The 22,439-nt window shown below is 42.3% G+C and overlaps 1 protein-coding gene across 1 annotated transcript in view; it reads left to right on the top strand.

Moving 5' to 3' along the window:
- The first annotated feature begins 5,048 nt into the window (after window positions 1-5,048).
- Window positions 5,049-22,439, top strand: part of LOC124007881 (gamma-aminobutyric acid receptor subunit alpha-3-like) — a 165,436-nt gene continuing 148,045 nt past the window's right edge. Inside the window, exon 1 of the mRNA XM_046318700.1 lies at window positions 5,049-5,255. The gene's annotated coding sequence lies outside the window, so the exon portion shown is untranslated. The remainder of the gene's footprint in view (window positions 5,256-22,439) is intronic.

The raw sequence follows: 22,439 nt of genomic DNA, 5'->3' as shown, positions 1-22,439 counted from the left end.
TAACATCAGCTGTTATGACTCTTCATGACATCTGTTATGTCAGTCCTATGACAGTGTTATACACTCTAAAGCATTACAATAGAGATGCCAATTGGAGTGCAAATGAAAATAGAATTCTTACAATAGCACAATCAAGGTCAAGTTAAACTTGACCTCAACATAACCAAATGGGTGGGAAAAGACTGCCCTCAAATCTATATGAAAAACCAATGACTACTGTCACGTTCTGACCTTAGTTCTTTTGTTATGTCTTTGGTTTAGTATGGTCAGGGCGTGAGTTGGGTCGGTTGTCTATGTTTGTTTTTCTATGAGTTGGTATTTCTGTGTTTGGCTTGGTATGGTTCTCAATCAGAGGCAGCTGTCAATTGTTGTCCCTGATTGAGAACCATACTTAAGGCTGCTTGTTTTCGCCCTTGATTTGTGGGTGATTATTTTCTGAGTCTGTGTGTTCCACACGGAACTGTTCCGTTTTTTTGTTATTTTGTATTTTTCTGTGTTCTATTAAAAGTATCATGAACACTTACCACGCTGCGCATTGGTCCTCCGATCCTTCCTACTACTCCTCATCAGAGGAGGAAGAAGACCTTTACAACTACAGTACAAATGCAGCTAGTTTTGTCTCTAAGCTATTGAAGGCTTAGCGAATTCACTATAGGTCTGTGACATGCTCTGTAAACAAAAAAAAGGATATGCAACAGTTTGGGCCGCCTGGCTCATTGCGAACTAATTTTACGTAATTATGACATAACATTGAAGGTTGTGCAATATTTAGACTTATGGATGCCACCCGTTAGATAAAATACGGACCAGTTCCTTATTTCACTGAAAGAATAAACGTTTTATTTTCTAAATGATAGTTTCCGGATTCGACCATATTAATGACCATATTAATGACCTGTTATTATGTTATAATTAAGTCTATGATTTGATAGAGCAGTCTGACTGAGAGATGGTAGGCACCTGCAGGCTCGTAAGCATTCATTCAAACAGCACTTTCGTGCGTTTGCCCAGCAGCTCTTCGCAATGCTTCAAGCATTGCCCTGTTTATGACTTCAAGCCTATCAACTCCCGAGATCAGGCTGGTGTAACCGATGTGAAAAGGCTAGCTTGTTAGCGGGGTGAGCGCTAATAGCGTTTCAAACATCACTCGCTCTGAGACTTAGTAGTTGTTCCCCTTGTTCCCCTTGCTCTGCATGGGTAACGCTGCATGGGTGGCTGTTGTCGATGTGTTCCTGGTTCGAGCCCAGATAGCTATACTATACATCCAATAGTATATGAAATACAAATCGTATAGAGAGAAATAATCCTATAATTCCTATAATAACTACAACCTAAAACTTCTTACCTGAGAATATGTAAGACTCATGTTAAAAGGAACCACCAGCTTTCATATGTTCTCATGTTCTGAGCAAGGAACTTAAACGTTAGCTTTCTTACATGGCACATATTGCACTTTTACTTTCTTCTCCAACACTTTGTTTTTGCATTATTTAAACCAAATTGAACATGTTTCCTTATTTATTTGAGGCTAAATTGATTTTATTGATGTATTATATTCAGTTAAAATAAGTGTTCATTCAGTATTGTTGTAATTGTCATTATTACAAAAAATATTTAAAAAAATAATTGGCTGATTAATCAGTATCGGCTTCTTTTGGCCCGCCAATAATCGGTATCGCTGTTGAAAAATCATTATCGGTCGACCTCTAAATTACATCTCAGAAAAGCCACTATGTCTTAATAATGGAGGTGTTCATTTTGTGGCTTACTACATGGTAAGCACCTTTGCGGGAACTAACTCTGAATCATGAACTGTGTGTCTTTCCTGTTCATCGCAAAGCAACCGCCATGTTCTGTACTCTCTCTCTCTCTCTCTCTCTCTCTCTCTCTCTCTCTCTCTCTCTCTCTCTCTCTCTCTCTCTCTCTCTCTCTCTCTCTCTCTCTCTCTCTCTCTCTCTCTCTCTCTCTCTCTCTCTCTCTCTCTCTCTCTCTCTCTCTCTCTCTCTGCCACAGAGACGATGACTGACATTCCCTTTACATCACTGTGCGCTAAATGCATAAATCAATACCTTGCGTTAACTCCTTTCCAGGAAGTAAAATAAGGCTGGACTTTGAGGGAGAGACAACAGTGTATAATGTAATGAGGGTGTGTGTCATCACGTCTATACAAGGCAATCAGCACTTTGCTTGGAACCAGTCTCTTATAAAGGCCAATGATTTATGCTCCAGCATACTGCGATTGAGTTCCCTGTGCATTTAAAAGTGGTCAGAATCAAACGCGTTCCACTTGTCTGTTAGAGCCATCCTTCCTCCTGTCACCTGGCTCTAGCCATAGACATGTGGTCAGCTCTGATCTCTGCCCAGAGGTGTGCAGCATGAAAAGCAGCCCAGAGAACCCATAGGCAAACACAGGAGGAAAAGCTCCTCTAACCTTTTGAGACAGCAATGTGCTCTTGAAGATTTCGAGGTTTGGATCGAGCCAGTGAGTCGACTCACTTCAGAAAATGACCCCGTCATCTTAAAATCTCGCTCTCAGGTCACCTCGGCTGTACTATCACCTATTTGCCACACTGCTTTGAGTGGAAGGCTCGGTCCGCCATAACTACCTATTGGAAGCCAATGCTATCTGCTGTCCTAAATAGATTTTCAACAGTCCTTTGATTACGCTGAGAAGCAAGACCAAACACATGATTAAACCTTTCAAATCAATGTCAAGAGGAATAAGTTTTATTTTTGGAAGTCTGCATCCATCTCATCCCAGTGACAATCTCTTTGATTTGCACTGATCTTTCAAAAATGATGTTTGATCAATAAAATGAGAGAGAAACAGCACATCTTGGGTGAACTTCAGCACAATCAGACTGCAGAACCAAATGTAGTGCCAGGTACAATACATTTCAGAAGTAGTTGACAGGGGTTCAAGGGTCTGTAGTAAAATAATGACTAAATAAACAGACTGGAGACGTACAGAAATATCAACACAATAGAGCTACAATACAAGTATTTGGCAAATTAGCTAGAAAGTTAAACTCAGTTACTCCTATTAAACCTACATTCCCTTATACACTCTTAGTGAAGAGACATCAAAACTATGAAATAGCACCTGGAATCATGTAGTAACCTAGAACGTGTTAAACAAATCAAAATAGATGTCATGTTTTAGATTCTTCAAAGTAGCCACCTTTTGTCTTGATGACAGCTTTGCACACTCTTGGCATTCTCTCAACCAGCTTCACCTGGAATGCTTTTCCAACAGTCTTGAAGGAGTTCCCACATATCCTGAGCACTTGTTGGCTGCTTTTCCTTCACTCTGTCATCCAACACAACCCAAACCATCTCAATTGGGTAGATGTCAGGTGATTGTGGAGGCCAGGTCATCTGATGCAGCACTCCGTCACTCTCCTTCTTGATCAAATAGCCCTTACACAGCCTAGAGGTGTGTTGGGTAATTGTCCTGTTGAAAGACAAATGATAGTCCCATTGGATGGCGTATTGCTGCAGAATGCTGTGGTAGCCTTGCTGGTTAAGTGTGCCTTCTAAATAAATCACATAACAGTGTCACCAGCAAAGCATCCCCACACCATCACACCACTTCCTCCATGCGCTGCTCACATGCTCTGCGTCTCACAAAGACCAAAAATCTCAACATTTGGACTCATCAGACCAAAGGACAGAGTTCCACCGGTCTAATGTCCATTGCTCGTGTTTCTTGGCCCAAGCAAGTCTCTTCTTCTTATTGGTGTCCTTTAGTAGTGGTTTCTTTGCAGCAATTCGCCCATGAAGGCCTGATTCACACAGTCTCCTCTGAACAGTTGATGTTGAGATGTGTCAGTTACTTGAAGCATTTATTTGGGCAGCAATCTGAGGTGCAGTTAACTCTAATGAACTTATCCTCTGCAGCTGTGGTAACGTTGGGTCTTCCTTTCCTGTGGCGACTGCGCTTGGAGAAACGTTAAAAGTTTGTGAAATTTTCCAGATTGACTGACCTTCATGTCTTACAGTAATGATGGACTGTAGTTTCGCTTTGGATATTTGAGCTGCTCTTGCCATAATATGGACTTGGTCTTTTACCAAATAGGGCTCTCTTCTGTATACCACCCTACCTTGTCACAGCACAACTGATTGGCACAAACACGAAGGAAAGAAATTCCACAAATGAACTTTTAACAAGGCACACCTGTTAATTGAAATGCATTCCATGTGACTACCTCATGAAGCTGGTTGAGAGAATGCCAAGAGTGTACAAAGCTGTCATCAAGGCAAAGGGTGGCAACTTTGAAGAATCTCAAATATAAAATATATTTTGATTTGTTTCAAACTTTTCGGGTTACCACATGATTCCATATGTGTTATTTCATAATGATGAAGTATACACTATTATTCCACAATGTAGAAAATAGTACAAAAAATAAAGAAAAACACTTGAATGAGTAGCTGTGTCCAAACTATTGACTGGTATGTAGCCTAACTGGATTTTGTGCATAATGAAGCAATATGGGACATGGGTCAGGGGTCAGGGCAGAACATTGTCTGAGGAAAGCCAATTTGCACGCCTGTTTGGACCATATCAAGTTGATGGAGAAGACATAGGCAGTGTGTGGTGGCTGCTTCTAAACTGACCATGAAAGTTAGTTAAAACGCATAGGCTGAAGTGTTTGGTGGCAGCTTAGCTACTTACCCCAAAACATATTTGGTAATAGACATTTTAAAGTTGTTTTGTGACTGTTTTCCATATTAATTTAGGGAACATGTATGGTAGCAACAGTAGTTGAACATGTGCGCAAACAGTGTTTTTTGGAAATACGAACCTGCTACTGTAGTGTCAGTTCGAGCATCAGTCTGCATCGAAACAGGTGAGCGAACAGAGCCTGCAACCGCAGTGAGCGGCATACCAGTGTTTATTGGTAACCGGTAGGCTACTCGGGAGCCCTCAGCGGATGTCCACTGTCACCGTGTGTACGTGATGAGGGACGACGGGTTTGAAACACACCTCTGGGGTGGGGGATCTGCTGGTAGCCAACACCAATCTGAGAAGGGTAGAAGGAGGGGGCGGGAAGGTTAGTTTGAAGAGGGCAGGCTTTCCACGATGACAGCGCTTTCCCTCTCATCATTTCCCCGTAACAAAAAAAAAACACTTCAAAATCCAGTGGAATAAGAATTGCCGGAGAAATCAGTTGGGCCAAAACAGCGCCGATTGACGGAAAGAAAATCAAAAGTCGGAAGAATATAAGAGCAAGAAGAAACGTTGTTTTCTGGTGAGACGGTGTGTTTTGTGTGTGTCTGGTTGTAAATCTGTTGTTGTCCAAGGTTTTGTGTATGTGTCAAGGAGGCATGGAACAACATCGTCGATATGATATACTGCAATGTTTCATTCACAAGCAACAACCTGCTGTTTGTGTTGTGCACATAATTGCATAAGGTAACAGGTCTCCCCTAGCCATAACGGCAGCGGAGAGAAGTGTAGGCTGCCTCGGCGTTGAGGTGTTGCTGATGAGAGAATGCGGAGCTATCATTAAATGAAAAAGGTGTATTTGTTTAAAGTGAGAAAATGCACATTTACCTTGCGGACAAGCCAATGTGTGATGTATTTACTCACCTACGTCGGAATATGTTGGATTGATTTAGCCTACTCAGGACAGTGTATAATGACTGGCAATGCGACAGCAACCCGAAGGCTGTAATGGTAGGCTACTTATCGTATTGAGAAATTAAACATATTAAACACATTCTTTTCAATAGTTTTACATGTATCCAGACTTTCCAGATAGCCTTTGCCATTGTGATTTTGTCAAATTATTGGAAACAACACAGAATCACTGAGCAGGCAGGATAGGCTACATAACCTTGGAATATATCGAAAATATTGCTGTTATCGAGGGTGTCAGGGATTTATATTTAATCCAATTCTGCTCAATCAAACGCCATTATCAACTGGTATATTCACTGATAGGCTACTGTAATGGCATGTAAAAGATAGACCATGCTCTCCAAACTGTTCACGAACGAAAGAAAAGATAAATGAACAAGTTATGTCAAAGCGGGATGAAATTGAGTCAAGAGAAAACATAATTAATTTTAATGCAACGTAGATTTTCATCAAAGCACTCTCATCAATATTTGATTCAGAGGACCTACGTGCATCTGCTCACTGTGACTGAACACAAAGCTGTGCTGATTAGTTGCTTTAAAACAGGGTACAAGGCAATGATGCAGTTCATATACTGTGTGTGTGTTTGGGTTTGTGCATGTGTGAGTGCCTGTGTGCACAGTCAACTAAAATAGACAAAGTAAAAAATACAATATTGAATGGGTCAGAAATAGGCCTATGTGATCATTGTAGTTAAACTAAACTGAAGACCCCAAAATTGGTGAGTGCAGATTTAAAAAAAGCACATGAAAGATTTATAGTTACAACTTGCCAGTAAGCAAAATGACATTGAAATTATATTTTCCAGAAGTTGACAACACATTAATTTCAGTTCCTGAATGAAAGGTTAGAATAAATATTTTCTGGATGTTGATGATGCTTAAAGTAGTCAACATACAGAATAAACCAACAGACCACTTCCACTACAATAACATTCTGAGTAACGGTTACAGATTTTCTCTTGCTATGACTGTGATATGCAGTTGTTCATCAACTTTAGTTGAATCCACTGACTGAAAGTCACTCTGGATAAGAGCGTCTGCTGAATGACCGAAATGTATATGTAAAACCAACACTTGCAAAGCATGATGGTATTATTCAAATGAGCCCCGCCCCCAAACAAGTACAAATTTGGTCGTTGCAGACCAGATTCAAATCTGAACTAATCATAGACGTCTAGAGAAGAATACAGTACAGTACAGTTTGGTTTAATTCAGTAGAGTACAGTTTAGTTCAGTAGAGTACATTAGAGTAAAGTAGGGTACAATACAGTACACTATACTTTACTTTTACGTTACTGTACTTTAGTGAGCTCTACTGTACTATACTCTACTTTTTTAAAACTTACTGTGTACAGTAATGTACTGTAATCTGCTGTGCTCTACTGTACTGTGCTGTCCAAACTTGTGAATCATAGATGTCTACGATTGGTTCAGATCTGTTTGGGCTAAATCAAGGCCCGGTCCAGACCAAATCTGAACGTCTATGTTTGGGCCAAATGTAGACCGGTTTGGAACGGACCAAAAATATACTTGAAATCAAGGCCATCCAGAGGACTAAATAAATATGTCCACAAGATGCTTCCTGACGTCAAACGCTTAGTAGATTCACAGGTTTTTCTCTAGGGGGAGAATAACGGGGGTTTGTCTTCTGTAATGAACATGGCAGGTTAAGTGCTCTACAAAAGCAGCATAGTAAAATGGGTTGGCAGGCACTATTTCTGTCCAGCTTCAGAGCAGAACTCAGGCCTTACCTCAACCACAGGCCACCTAAGACAGAACACTGACCTCAGAGATGTGTCTGGTTCTGCTGCAGAGCAGAACTCAGGCCTTACCTCGACCACAGACCACCTTAGCCAGAAGCTTGACCTCAGAGATGTGTCTGGTTCTGCTGCAGAGCAGAACTCAGGCCTTACCTCGACCACAGGCCACCTTAGCCAGAAGCCTGACCTCAGAGATGTGTCTGGTTCTGCAGCAGAGCAGAACTCAGGCCTTACCTCGACCACAGGCCACCTTAGCCAGAAGCCTGACCTCAGAGATGTGTCTGGTTCTGCAGCAGAGCAGAACTCAGGCCTTACCTCGACCACAGGCCACCTAAGACAGAAGCCTGACCTCAGAGATGTCTGGTTCTGCAGCAGAGCAGAACTCAGGCCTTACCTCGACCACAGGCCACCTTAGCCAGAAGCCTGACCTCAGAGATGTGTCTGGTTCTGCAGCAGAGCAGAGGAAAGGTTTCAACAGTTTGGAAAAGGCAGGGTAAAAAAATGTATGTCTATATACTTCCTTATGACCTTTTCCTCCTCCACACCATTCGTATTGTCTGAAGGTTAGAGTGGACTGATGCTGTTAATGTCCTTTCCTTATGAGGTCACAGGAAGAGGTGCTATAACTCTGACTTTAGTGGATTCGTTTACCGTTCCATCTCCCATCAACTCTACTTCTGTAGGCCCCTTTGCCTGCTCGTGCTGTTGTCTCCTCCCTACAAAGAAAAACCCCTGCAATGCTTCAAATACAGACCGTACATGCTTTCATTGGGCACAGACTAGCCTGTGTGTGTGCGCCACTTTCCCCTTCTATCTCTCTGTCCTGTGCTCTGCATGATACAGGGCTCACAACGAGTTCCTCCCTGGACTCTGAGTGTGACCACAGGAAAAACGACTTGCCTCAGCCAGCTTCTTCATCTGCTCAGACATATAGAGCAAAAGGCCTCCGTCACAGTGCACAGCTAGGCGGTCGAGGAGTGTGAGACATTCAGATTTACAGGTCCAGCAGGGAACATGGAACTGTATGAGGAGGACAGATTTGAGAGAACAGAGAGTGAAAGGAAGTAAGCTTTTTCTCTGAGACGCAGCTACTATTCACTGCTCCCTCATGACTCAGCAAGCTTGATCCCAATGAATTGGCATGTTTGGGAGGTCTCTGTGGAATGGTATTTCTCTGGATTTTTTTGGGATATGAGCAAAATAAACAGGGCACGGGGGATGAGTTAGTCGGGGTAATGAGTTAGAGCCGAGTTTCTGCTTTTTGTTTCTCCCTTTCTCTTTCTCCAAGGCGGATTCTCTATCTATGAAACTCCACCTGTAGGGTATTAGGGGGCGGAACATTGTTTGTGACCTCACAGCCTCCTACAGTGCCCACAGCGTTACATGATTTAGTCTGGCATTGAACTGCGTAACCCACATAGTCTAGCAGTCATGTACAATGGATCAAAAGACATCTTGACTCTTTGACACTGTTGTCATGGCACTGTTGTCATGGTGCTGTAAACAACTCGCAACCACCAAATGAACACCGCATATTCTCTTCACCGCATATTCTCTTCTCCATAGGCTCCTTTTGGAGATGGGGATGTCACTGTGCGCTTGAATCAAAAATCTATGGCAGGGCCTAACTAGAGGAGGCAATGGTACAAAGAAAATATGATGATGATGACACTTGACAGGAGGTAAACTGGGTGAGCCCTTTCAGCATGGTGATGCTTCATCCCTCAGTTTGTGACTCATGGCAGAGGCTGAGGGGGCAGATACAGTTGAAGTCAGAAGTTTACATACACCTTAATCAAATACATTTAAACTCAGTTTTTCACAGTTCCTGACATTTAATCCTAGTAGACATTCCCTGTCTTAGGTCAGTTAGGATCACCACTTTATTTTAAGAACGTGAAATGTCAGGAAAAACAGCAGAGAGAATGATTTATTTCAGCTTTTATTTATTTTATTTCTTTCATCACATTCCCAGTGGGTCAGAAGTTTACATACACTCAATTAGTATTTGTTAGCATTGCCTTTAAATTGTTTAACTTTGGTCTTCCACAAGCTTACCACAATATGTTTGTTGAATTATGGCCCATTCCTCCTGACAGAGCTGATGTAACTGAGTCAGGTTTTTAGGGCTCCTTGCTCGCACACACTTTTCAGTTCTGTCCACAAATGTTCTATAGGATTGAGGTCAGGGCTTTGTGATGGCCACTCCAATACCTTGGACTTTGTTTTCCTTAAGCCATTTTGTCACAACTTTGGAAGTATGCTTGGGGTCATTGTCCATTTGGAACACCCATTTGCGACCAAGCTTTAACTTCCTGACTGTTGTCTTGAGATGTTGCTTCAATATATCCACATAATTTTCCCTCTCAAGATGCCATCTATTTTGTGAAGTGCACCAGTCCCTCCTGCAGCAAAGCCCCCCCACAACATATTTTGATTTGACCTTTATTTAACTAGGCAAGTCAGTTTTGTTCAGGGACAGAACGACTGATTCTTACCTTGTCAGCTCGGGGATTCGATCTTGCAACCTTTCGGTTACTAGTCCAACACTAACCACTAGGCTACCCGCTGCCCCTACATGATGCTGCACCCCCATCCTTCATGGTTGTGATGGTGTTCTTTGGCTTGCAAGCGTCCCCCTTTTTCCACCAAACATAACGATGGCCATTATGGCCAAACAGTTCTATTTTTCACACCAGAGGACATTTCTCCAAAAAGTATGATCTTTGTCCCCATGTGCAGCTACAAACCGTAGTGTGTCTTTTTTATGGTGGTTTTTGAGCAGTGCCTTCTTCCTTGCTGAGCGGCCTTTCAGGTTATGTCGATATAGGACTCGTTTTACTGTGGATATAGATACTTTTGTACCCATTTCCTCCAGTATCTTCACAAGGTCCTTTGCTGTTGTTCTGGGATTGATTTGCACTTTTTGCACCAAAATATGTTCATCTCTAGGAGACAGAACGCGTCTCCTTCCTGAGCGGTATGATGGCTGTTTATACTTGCATACTATTGTTTGTACAGATGAACGTGGTACCTTCAGGCGTTTGAAAATGGCTCCCAATGATGAACCAGACTTGTGGAGGTCTACATTTTTTGGGCTGATTTCTTTTGATTTTCCCATGATGTCAAGCAAATAGGCACTGAATTTGAAGGCAGGCCTTGAAATACATCCACAGGTACACCTCCAATTGACTCAAATGATGTTAATTAGCCTATCAGAAACTTCTAAAGTCATGAAATAATTTTCTGGAATTTTCCAAGCTTTGGAAGGCACAGTCAACTTAGTGTATGTAAACTTCTGACCCACTGGAATTGTGATACAGTGAATCATATGTGAAATAATCTGTCTGTAAACAATCGTTGGAAAAATCACATGTCATGCACAAAGTAGATATCCTAACCGACTAGCCAAAACTATAGTTTGTTAAAAAGAGTGGTTGAAAAATTAGTTTTAATGATTCCAACCTAAGTGTATGTAAACTTCTGACTTCAACTGTACATGCAGACCTGGGGACCTTTGGCAGGGATTGAGGGGTGGGCAGGAGGAGGAGGAAGATGAGAAGCCAGGCTCCAGCCCAGTAAGACTCAAACTAGGAGGGACATAGATGAACCAGTCATTCCTTGCTTTCTGTCTCTTGTTTTGTGTGCTTCACTGCGCACACACATTGGCTTATTTAGTGCAGGACATAGAAGTCACAGACAAATTAAAAGTAATTCACTCTCATTGCGGACAGTGTACAGCATTAAGTTATACTTGTTTGTTTGTTTGTCTGTGCGTCTTGAATTAGCATTGAATCGCAGGGCATGGTTCAGGTGTGCTAATGAGATCCATGGCATTAGGTCTCTGCTGCTGCTGCTGTTGATATTTCAGTACGTGCAGTTTGTGTTTTCCCTGGAAGTGCTGTAGCTGAATTTGCCACGTAAACACATTTTGGCACACTCCTAATGTGAAGTGTTGTGATGGCTTCAAGTTATGTTGTGTGTGTGTGTGTGTGTGTGTGTGTGTGTGTGTGTGTGTGTGTGTGTGTGTGTGTGTGTGTGTGTGTGTGTGTGTGTGTGTGTGTGTGTGTGTGTGTGTGTGTGTGTGTGTGTGTGTGTGTGTGTGTCCTACCAACAACTTAGTGCTGAACTGATACTGTATGTACACTAACTAGCTAAACAGCAGGCTGAAAGAATATTCCTATCTTTGTCTCCAGCACGATATAAATGGTCAGGGTAACCCACAGAATATTTCAGCGAAGTGTACCGTGTCTCTCAAAACCAGAAGTGGAATGACAGTTTGCAAATGTAGTTCAGTCAAATAGTGGTATGCTTTTGGGATTAAGAAACAGTGATATCACGCATGGATGGCAGTACTGTCCAACACTGTACTGTCAGCATGTAGGTTTAGGCTTCTCATCAGGAGAGAAGTCTGTGCACTACAACACAGTGAGATGGTGTCCTGAAGGACACGATATGCTACAGGTGTTTTCACATAGATGGCATTGAACAGTCAGTCTATAGGTTGTTTTGATTCGGTGCATTTTATCAAACAGATATTGTTGAATTTTAGAAGACAGAGAAGTTAAAAACAGTAGTTATGAAAATGGAGTCAAAGTCAAATATGACGGCATGATGTCACAGCTTTGGCTTAATTTATCTTCTCCTGGCTTCTTTCACTCTCCCTTTTTCTCTCTCTCCCTCTCTTCCTCTGCTTCTTGTTGGCCCTAAAGTTTAAATGAGCTGGATCTGTCTTTCAGGGACGCAACATTCTAACCCACCATCCACTTTGGGCTTAAGGGCTCATCGTGCAATGATTAGTGGAGACCTGGGCCTTTTCTCCATTCAAGTCTTCTCTACGTCTCGCTCTGCACCCCTGTGGTCACAGTACATCTTGTTAACCAAGAGCCGACAAGTTCAGCCTCATATTTCGGATCTTCCCCTCCAACTACGGGAAAGTGATTAAACCGAGTTCACTTCTTCAACTCTTATTTTCTCTCTTACAGACAGAGGAGTCAATTTGTCGGTATGATTTATTAATCAACATCAGTTTCATCATTTAAATTCATGCTATGAGGAGAGATTCGTTTCAAACGGTCTGCCAGAATGGTTGCCACAAGGTGCCTAACGCAAATGATCAAACTTTGAAAAGACAGAAAGTGATCATATTAGACATACTAAATAGACATCGATATTATCATTTGAGAGTAAACGGCAGGTGGGCCTTATTCAAGTGAGTTATGCTGCCCCCACTCTGGAGTGGTGAAACTGATGTTGATTAATAAATCATACCGACAAATTGACTCCCCTGTCTGTAAGAGAGAAAATAAGAGTTGAAGAAGTGAACAGCAATGAGAGCAAAGGTCTGGAGAGAGTACCTGTCATGTTCCTTTATAGGGCATCTCAGTGGCAGTAGTAATACGTTGTGACGTGTTGGGGCAGGTGATTGATGGTATTGATAGGCTGGGAGTCCCACCAGAGCCTAAGCAGCTTGTCTCATAGTCTCCCCATTGGTGTCCCCTGCTCATCCATAAGACCTGGCCATGACAGTTCTGGAACGGAATGAGGACTGTTGCTGTATGCTCTCTAGCTCCCTAGTTCCCCAGATCCCCTCTCTCTCCTCCTCCCCACTCCTCCTCCTTGTCTCCTACCTCCCTCTAGATCTGTCTCTCCTAGTTCCATTTCAACCTAACTCACTTTCTATGTTTTCTATGGCTTTAATTGTTGTATGGCTACAGTATAGCCTGACATGCTCTGATTTCTAAATCATTATGTACACTGCCGTTCAAAAGTTTGTGGTCATTTAGAAATGTCAGTTTTTTCAAGAAAAGCACATTTTTTGTTCATTAAAATAACACCAAATTGATCAGAAATACAGTGTATACATTGTTAATGTTGTAAATGACTATTGTAGTTGGAAACGGCAGATTTGTGATGACATATATCTACATAGGCGTACAGAGGCCCATTATCAGCAACCATCACTTCTATGTTCCAATGGCATGTTGTGTTAGCTAATCCAAGTTCATCATTTGAAAAGCATATTGATCATTAGAAAACCCTTTTGCAATTTTGTTAGTGTTGGTCAATTTCTTCAACAGATGATCAGGTCGATATAATTATCAAACATACAGTGCCTTGCGAAAGTATTTGGCCCCCTTGAACTTTGCAACCTTTTGCCACATTTCAGGCTTCAAACATAAAGATATAAAACTGTATTTTTTTGTGAAGAATCAACAACAAGTGGGATACAATCATGAAGTGGAACAACATTTATTGGATATTTCAAACTTTTTTAACAAATCAAAAACTGAAAATTTTGCGTGCAAAATTATTCAGCCCCTTTACTTTCAGTGCAGCAAACTCTCTCCAGAACTTCAGTGAGGATCTCTGAATGATCTAATGTTGACCTAAATGACTAATGATGATAAATACAATCCACCTGTGTGTAATCAAGTCTCCGTATAAATGCACCTGCACTGTGATAGTCTCAGAGGTCCGTTAAAAGCGCAGAGAGCATCATGAAGAACAAGGAACACACCACCAGGCAGGTCCGAGATACTGTTGTGAAGAAGTTTAAAGCCGGATTTGGATACAAAAATATTTCCCAAGCTTTAAACATCCCAAGGAGCACTGTGCAAGCGATAATATTGAAATGGAAGGAGTATCAGACCACTGCAAATCTACCAAGACCTGGCCGTCCCTCTAAACCACATATGTCAGAGTCAAGGCCCGCGGGCCACATCCGGCCCGCGAGAAGGTTTTTTACGGCCCCTGGGATGATCTTGATTTGTTATTAGAACCGGCCCGCAGACCGCAGCAAGCCGGCAGCCCGCAGATCTTTTACACGCACCAATACTACATTTCCCACAATGCAACGGTGACGCACCGAGCAGTAGGCTGCTTCATTTCAATATTTATTGGCACAGCAGTTGTCAGCATCACAGTAAAATTAACTTTCAGATACCCATCAAAAATGGCAAAACGGAAGGTGGACACTGAGAACCGGGGGTTTCAAACAAGGTGGGAGTCGGAGTATTTGTTCACGGAGGTAGCTGGAAAACCTGTGTGTCTTCTGTGTGGAGAAAGTGTGGCGGTACTGAAAGAGTATAATCTGAGACGACATTATGAAACGAAACACACGGACAAAAACAAGAATATGGACATGGAACAAAGGCTACAAAAGGCAGAGGAATTAAAACGAGGCCTCAAATCTCGACAGGCTCTGTTCAAAAAAGCCAAATCACAAGGCCAGGCTGATGTCAAGGCCAGTTTTATTTTGGCAGAAGAGATCGCTAAATCAGCCCGGCCATTTACGGAGGGGATTTCATCAAAAACTGCATGATTAAAGTTTGTGACGAAGTTTGCCCAGAAAAAGGCAACTCTTTTTAAATGTGAGTCTGAGCAGAAACACCATTGCCGAGAGAGTAGACCAGTTGTCCATCAATCTAAAAGAGCAGCTTGTGAAAAAGGGAAAAGATTTCATTGCATATTCCTTGGCTGTGGATGAGAGCACCGACATTTCTGACATTGCCCAGTTGTCAATTTTCATCCGCGGAGTGGACTCCAGCCTAAGCGTGACAGAGGAGTTTTTGGCTTTACGTCCTATGCATGGCACAACTACGGGGCATGATTTGTATGAAGAGGTGTCAAGATGTGTAAATGAGATGGAGCTGCCTTGGGAAAAACTCGTGGGTTTGACAACCGACGGAGCACCTGCGATGTGTGGACACAGGAGCGGACTGGTGGGGAAGATACGGGAAAAGATGCAAGAGGAAAACGCGACAGGTGAGCTGACAGCTTATCATTGTATCATACACCAGGAAGCGTTGTGCGGTAAAGCCTTGAAAATGGAGCATGTAATGAGCATCATCACGCGCACAGTTAACTTTATCAGAACCAAAGGTTTGAATCACCGCCAGTTCAAGGCATTTCTGACGGAGTTAGAAACGGAGCATGGTGATTTGCCTTATCACACAGAGGTGCGATGGCTAAGCCAGGGAAAGGTGCTTCAAAGATGTTTCGAGCTTCGTGAGGAGATTTGTCTGTTCTTGGACAGCAAAGGGAAAGACACAACACAACTCCGAGACGAAATGTTTCTGTGTGAAATGGCTTTTCTGTGTGACATTACGAGTCATCTGAATGCAATGAACTTGCAGCTGCAGGGTCGGGATCGTGTCATCTCTGATATGTACAGTACAGTGAAGGCATTTAAAACCAAACTGACTCTGTGGGAGACGCAGATGCGGAAAGAAAATTTGAGCCACTTTCCCAGCTGCCAGACCATGAAAGAGAAGCTCTCTACCAGTGCGTTCCCGAGCGCACAGTTGGCTGATAAAATAGGTATGCTTGCCGCTGACTTTCGACGCCGATTTGCTGACTTTGAAGCACAAAAAAGCAGGTTGGAACTGCTCGGTAACCCATTTGCTGTTGACGTGGAAAGCTCACCACCAAACCTCCAAATGGAGTTGATTGACCTCCAATGCAATGATGCACTGAGGGCAAAATATGCGGCAGTGGGTGCTGCGGAGTTCGCCCGTTTCCTCCCGACACAATGCCCCAGCTGCGCATCCAGGCTGCTCAAACGTTGTCTATGTTTGGCAGCACATACCTGTGTGAACAACTGTTTTCTTTGATGAACTTGAACAAAACATCACACAGAAGTCGACTTACTGCTGAACACCTCCACTCAATTCTGAGGATTTCCTCAGCTCAGAGCCTTACCCCGAACATTGATGAACTTGTGGAAAAGATGGGACACCACCAAGTATCACCCTCAACCTCAAACAAGTGAACATTACTGTGCAATCACATATTTAGAGTTTTTACTCAGTTCAAGTTTAAAAGTTAAAGTTTAATATTTGTTTTCACTGCATGTTACTTCTCCTTAAACAAAGTGTTGTTTTTGATTAATAGATTTTTGCACTTTATTTTATTGTATTTCAATCCAATTATATTTTAAAAATATTTCAGTTGAGTGGATGATAGAAAATTGCTATTATTGTTTTTTTCTTTGAAGTAAATTTAGCCCACTTTTGCTAAAATAGAAAATATAGGCTACTGATGGTGCCTTGAATACCGGTTTCTTTCATTTAATGTTCATGTTATGGGGATTTTTATATAAAGGAAATTTGTCTTTTGTGTCTGTTGAAAATTAAAGATTACTGACAGAGCCATAAGAAAATATTGCTTTATTTATCTGATCATATTGGAATATATTTGTTAGGTTTTCAGTAGGTTCAATTAGGTTCACTAGACTATATGCGTCATTTAAAAAAATTTCAATGAACATTCGAACAGTCCGGCCCTCGGCTTGTAGCTAAATTTTTTATTTGGCCCTCCGTCCATTTGACTTTGACACCCCTGCACTAAACTTTCAACTCATACAAGGAGAAGACTGATCAGAGATGCAGCCAAGAGGCCCATGATCACTCTGGATGAACTGCAGAGATCTACAGCTGAGGTGGGACACTCTGTCCATAGGACAACAATCAGTCGTATATTGCACAAATCTGGCCTTTATGGAAGAGTGGCAAGAAGAAAGCCATTTCTTAAAGATATCCATAAAAAGTGTTGTTTAAAGTTTGCCACAACGCACCTGGGAGACACACCAAACATGTGGAAGAAGGTGCGCTGGTCAGATTAAACCAAAATTGAACTTTTTGGCAACAATGCAAAACGTTATGTTTGGCGTAAAAGCAACACAGCTCATCACCCTGAACACACCATCCCCACTGTCAAACATGGTGGTGGCTGCATCATGGTTTGGGCCTGCTTTTCTTCAGCAGTGACAGGAAAGATGGTTAAAATTGATGGGAAGATGGATGGAGCCAAATACAGGACCATTCTGGAAGAAAAAAAAGCAAAAGACCTGAGACTGGGACGGAGATTTGTCTTCCAACAAGACAATGATCCAAAACATAAAGCAAACTCTACAATGGAATGGTTCAAAAATAAACATATCCAGGTGTTAGAATGGCCAAGTCAAAGTCCAGACATGAATCCAATCGAGAATCTGTGGAAAGAACTGAAAACTGCTGTTCACAAATGCTCTCCATCCAACCTCACTGACCTCGAGCTGTTTTGCAAGGAGGAATGGGAAAACATCAGTAAGTCTCTCGATGTGCAAAACTGATAGAGACATACCCCAAGCGACTTACAGCTGTAATCGCAGCAAAAGGTGGCGCTACAAAGTATTAACTTAAGGGGACTGAATAATTTTGCACGCCCAATTGTGCAGTTTTTGATTTGTTAAAAAAGTTTGAAATATCCAATAAATGTCGTTCCACTTCATGATTGTGTCCCACTTGTTGTTGATTCTTCACAAAAAAATACAGTTTTATATCTTTATGTTTGAAGCCTGAAATGTGGCAAAAGGTTGCAAAGTTCAAGGGGGCCGAATACTTTCGCAAGGCACTGTATATATTGGTAGTAGAAATGAAACACATACTCTTTGTTTAGGTATTAAAAATTATCCTGTAGTAATACAATTGTAGGCAGAAGTTGGTACAGAGTACAGTATATGATAGCTCTCCCCAGGTTCTGCAAGGGGTCTAAGACAATCTGCAACTTATAAACTCAACAAAAAAATAAACTTTCTCTCACTGTCAACTGTGTTTATTTTCAGCAAACTTAACATGTGTAAATGAACATAACAAGATTCAACAACTGAGACAAACTGAACAAGTTCCACAGACATGTGACTAACAGAAAATGAATAATGTGTCCCTGATCAAAGGGGGGGTCAAAATCAAAAGTAACAGTCAGTATCTGGTGTGGCCACCAGCTGCATTAAGTACTGTAGTGCATTTCCTCCTCATGGACTGCACCAGATTTGCCAGTTCTTGCTGTGAGATGTTACCCCACTCTGCCACCATGGCACCTGCAAGTTCCCGGACATTTTTGGGGGGAATGGCCCTAGCCCTCACCCCCCGATCCAACAGGTCCCAGACGTGCTCAATGGGATTGAGATCCGGGCTCTTCGCTGGCCATGGCAGAACACTGACATTCCTGTGTTGCAGGAAATCACTCACAGAACGAGCAGTATGGCTGGTGGCATTGTCATGCTGGAGGGACATGTCAGGTTGAGCCTGCAGGAGGGTACCACATGAGAGAGGAGGATGTCTTCCCTGTAACGTACAGCGTTGAGATTGCCTGCAATGATAACAAGCTCAGTCCGATGATCCTGAGACACACCGCCCCAGACCATGACGGACCTTCCATCTCCAAATCGATCCCGCTCCAGAGTACAGGCCTCGGTGTAACGCTCTTTCTTTCGACAATAAACGCGAATCCGAACATCAGCCCTGGTGAGACAAAACTGTAACTCGTCACTGAAGATAACTTTTTGCCGGGCCTGTCTGGTCCAGCGAAGGTGGGTTTGTGCCCATAGGCTACGTTGTTGCCGGTGATGTCTGGTGAGGACCTGCCTTACACAAGGCCTACAAGCCCTCAGTCCAGCTTCTCTCAGCCTATTGCGGACACTCTGAGCACACATTCCTGGTGTAACTCGGGCAGTTGTTGTTGCCATCCTGTACCTGTCCCGCAGGTGTGATGTTCGGATGTACCGATCCTGTGCAGGTGTTGTTACATGTGGTCTGCCACTGCGAGGATGATCAGCTGTCCATCCTGTCTCCCTGTAGTGCTGTCTTAGGCGTCTCACAGTACGGACATTATAATTTTTTGCCTTGGCCACATCTACAGTCCTCATGCCTCCTTGCAGCAGGCCTAAGGCACATTCACGCAAATGAGCAGGGACCCTGGGCATCTTTTGTTTTGGTGTTTTTCAGAGTCAGTAGAAAGGCCTCTTTAGTGTCCTAAGTTTTCATAATTGTGACCTTAATTGCCTACCATCTGTAAGCTGTTATTGTCTTAATGACCATTCCACAGGTGCATGCTCATTAATTGCTTATGGTTCATTGAACGAGCATGGAAACAGTGTTAAACCCTTTACAATGAAGATCTGTGAATTTATTTGGATTTTTACGAATTATCTTTGAAAGACAGGGTCCTGAAAAAGGGTTGTTTCATTTTTAGCTGAGTTTATAGCTCAAAAGCATGCTCGGCCATTCCTTTAAATTGCAGGATTAAAAAGCAATTTTGGACTGGCCAGTGTATTTATTTTCAAATACATGCATGAAAACGTGCTTATCATGAAAGTTTGATTTAAAATTATTTGGACATCAGAGCAACCTCGAAGGTAAACTTATTTGAGTCAGAAAAGGATGTTCATATGATAGGTAAGCTATATAAGACCTTGCGGAGAGCCTTTCCAAAATGCAATCACTTAGAATAATATATAAACTATTGGAACGAAGACTTAAAAAGAACTGATGTTGGCACAAGAATGTAGGAGCATACCTAACGAAATTACAATTAATAAAAAAGTATGCTTCCTCCAGTATAAACTAATGTATAGAATGTATTGTACAAGAGACAAAATACACAAATTCTACAGCACAACGGCAAAGTCTTAAGTGTAAATTGAATAATGACTCAATAATCCATACTTTCTGGGAATGCTGTAAAGTCCAAAAGTTATGGGCGGAGCTAGGAAGTTGGCTGTCAGAAGTATTACAATGTAAACATACTTTTAATCACTCTGTCTGAATTTTTCAAGACAAGGGGATGTTGTGAGAGTGTCACGCCCTGATCTGTTTCACCTGTTCCTGTGATTGTCTCCACCCCCTCCAGGTGTCGCTTATTTTCCCCAGTGTATTTATCCCGGTGTTTCCTGTTTCTGTACCAGTTCATCTTGTATGTTTAGTCAAGCCAACCAGCGTGTTTTTCCTGTGCTCCTTTTCTATTCTCTTTTCGTCCCAGTTCTAACCCCTGCCTGACTCTGGACTACTTTCCTGCCTGCTCGGACCTTGATTCTGCCTGCTCGCACCTTGATTCTGCCTGCTCGCACCTTGATTCTGCCTGCTCTTCGGTACCTATTGGACTCTGATCTGGTTTTGACCTTTTTGCCTGTCCACGACCATTCTCTTGCCTACCACTTTGGATTAATAAACATTGTAAGACTCCAACCATCTGCCTCCTGTGTCTGCTTCTGTGTCTCGCCTTGTGCCTTGATAGAGATACCCAATTGGCTGGACGATTCTCTTCTCGTCAATCACCCTGCCATTAACACAATGGAACATTTTTATGATTTATTACTGAAATATTGAAATAGCATGGGTGATTGAGAACAATTAAATAGGTACAATTTAAGGTCACGTGGAAAACAGTTATGCAGACAATAGGGATGGAGGTGTGTGTAACGGCTTTCTTCCGTCGAAGGAGAGGTGGACCAAAATGCCTTGTAGTTCGTGTTCAACATGTTTAATAAAAGACGATAACGTGAACACTATACCAATACAAAATAACAAACGTAGCAAAACCCGAAACAGTCCTATCTGGTGCAGAGAACACAAAGACAGGAAACAACCACCCACAAAACCCAACACAAAACAAGCTAACTAAATATGGTTCCCAATCAGAGACAGTGACTAACACCTGCCTCTGATTGAGAACCATATCAGGCCATACATAGAAACGTACAAACTAGACACACAACATAGAATGCCCACCCAGCTCACGTCCTGACCAACACTAAAACAAGGAAAACACAAAAGAACTATGGTCAGAATGTGACAGTGTGAGCATGCGTGTCTGGGCAAAGGAGATGTAGTTATTGTTTGTGTGTATGGTTCTACTTGGTATGAAAGAAAAGGAAAACACAAATAATTGTAAACGATTAGCAAGTTATGCCAGGTCTCAATGGGTCTGGTGTCAGCCTTACAGACCAAGCAGCAGAACATCCAGTACAGTGATTGCCCCCCTCTAGTGAGGCTCTGCTCTGTTTGCCACGTTACGTTACACCACCAGTTTTGTAGAGGCTGTCCTCTGAGGACGTCTGATGGAGTGAGCATTTCATAAATGTGCTTGTTGACATTTGAGGCTGGGAGCATTAACCCACAGCCCCCCCCTCCCCTCCCTCCCAGCCTCTTGCCCCCAATCCGTTGTGTTGTCATCCCCTTGCAGGCAGGCGCTGCCCAGAGCTGCAGCTAAAGTTGCTGATGCTGCAGGTTAATGTAAAGGCAAGCTGCAAAATGGAAATGGCATTCCACTATGTACATTTGGGTCTGTTTTATTAAAGCGTTGCCCTTGGAGACCTTTGCCTCATGTTCCGCTCTTTTTAATGGGATTGCAGTTCTTTGCCTCAACGTGAGTGTTGTAAGGCTCTCTTCACCTCTTGCGTGATGTGAATTGAGTGGGTGTTTGGACATTCGATTAACCATCAAAGGGCTAACAAACGACTCAGCTCCTGTATATTTCAAGACTACCATTCATTAGAGTTGGGTTGTCTCAGTTGAAGAACTGTATCCTTTTATTTCGCAGCCAGGAACAAAATGTATAATGTGTGTCATGTAAATACATGGTCAGGCATATCACTCCAACAATACGGCTAGTTAGTCACATCAGTTTATCACTCCTCATCACCCTTTACGTGTACCAACATCCCCTATTAGGCAGCATGCTTTTACAGTATTCCTAACTCATGTGAGATAATAGAAAAATCTATAAATCAAAGCATCGATAAATACATTAAGTGTTGATGTAGCAGTGTCATCTGTGGTATGCTTGGCTAGTAATGTTCTGATGGAATGAAGCTATTTGGATTAGCTGGGGAGCAACCTGGTCTCAGAGCATTTCCTAATATTCTGTACGTAAATCCGAGACAGTCCATTTAGTATGATATGTTACGTTTGTTATGGTTACAAAATACAGATAGTTACTTAAGTAGGGTGGTTGGTGGATGGGTAGGTGTATAACGCAAATGTCTAGCAACCCAAAGTTTGAGTTTGAATCTCGTCACGGACAACTTTAGCATTTTAGCTAATTGGCAGCTTTTCAACTACTTTTTAGCTACTTTGCAACTACTTAGCATGTTAGCTAACCCTTAACCTAACCTTAACCCTTTAATCTAACTCCTACACTTAACCCTAACCCCTAGCCTAGCTAATGTTAACGATCTAGCAAACATTAGCCACCTTTCTAGAATTCGTA

The sequence above is a fragment of the Oncorhynchus gorbuscha genome, linkage group LG02, assembly GCF_021184085.1.
Source record: "Oncorhynchus gorbuscha isolate QuinsamMale2020 ecotype Even-year linkage group LG02, OgorEven_v1.0, whole genome shotgun sequence".
Classification (NCBI taxonomy): domain Eukaryota; kingdom Metazoa; phylum Chordata; class Actinopteri; order Salmoniformes; family Salmonidae; genus Oncorhynchus; species Oncorhynchus gorbuscha.
Note: the sequence above shows the minus strand (reverse complement) of the source record. Positions and strands in the feature narration are given on the sequence as shown.